Raw genomic sequence first — 837 nt, 5'->3', positions numbered from 1 at the left:
ATATATATATATATATATATATATATATATCATTTTCATGACTTGGCTACATATATTTGAGCTTGTGGAGGGCATGCTTAAGAATCTAACCAATTTTTTTTTTAATATTATTCTATTTATTAAAAATATTATCTCCATTCATTCTAACTGTCATAGCTTTAACTTATTTTATGTTCATTAATTAGATTCTCATATTGAACAAGTTTCAAACTTTTGAAAATCATGCATGGTAGGGGTCACAACAACACCATCTATAGTTTGGACAACTTTTTTGAAGAAAAATAAATTCTAGGATGTTGTTTTGAAGAGAATAAATAGAGGTGAGAGGGAAATAAAATAAATTGAGATAGTTCAAGTGCAAGGTGTCAAATTTTGTGGCTTTATTATATGGGTCAGGGATCAAGGGAGCACATCTAATTATTAAGAGTTCTTACTCCTCCTGTCATAATTATATCTGTGATTTTTTAAAATTTAATGAATATATTATTAAAATTTAATTGTGAATTTGGATATAAAATTAGAATTTATATATTTAAAAATTATATAAAATATACTTTAAGTTACAATAAGTAATAATTCAAAAAAAAAAACATATGAAAAAATTACAGAAAAACTCGTTTGACTCTTGAAATTTGAGATGTACATAAATCGAACGTACAAGAGGAAGTGCCTAAAACCTCATGTAATTTTCTAAACATTATCAAATTTCTCTTTTATAAATGTGAGTCATCTGATCTAGAATTACAGGGCTAATTACATATTCCCTCTGTCCCTAATTACTTGTCCACTTTTTCTTTTTTTAGTTGTCTCTAATTATTTGTCCATTTTTTGTTGTCC

The sequence above is a fragment of the Solanum tuberosum genome, unplaced genomic scaffold (genome assembly GCF_000226075.1).
Source record: "Solanum tuberosum cultivar DM 1-3 516 R44 unplaced genomic scaffold, SolTub_3.0 scf00184, whole genome shotgun sequence".
Taxonomy (NCBI): Eukaryota; Viridiplantae; Streptophyta; class Magnoliopsida; order Solanales; family Solanaceae; genus Solanum; species Solanum tuberosum.
The sequence above is the reverse complement of the archived record's forward strand: the minus strand, read 5'-3'. Positions refer to the sequence as shown.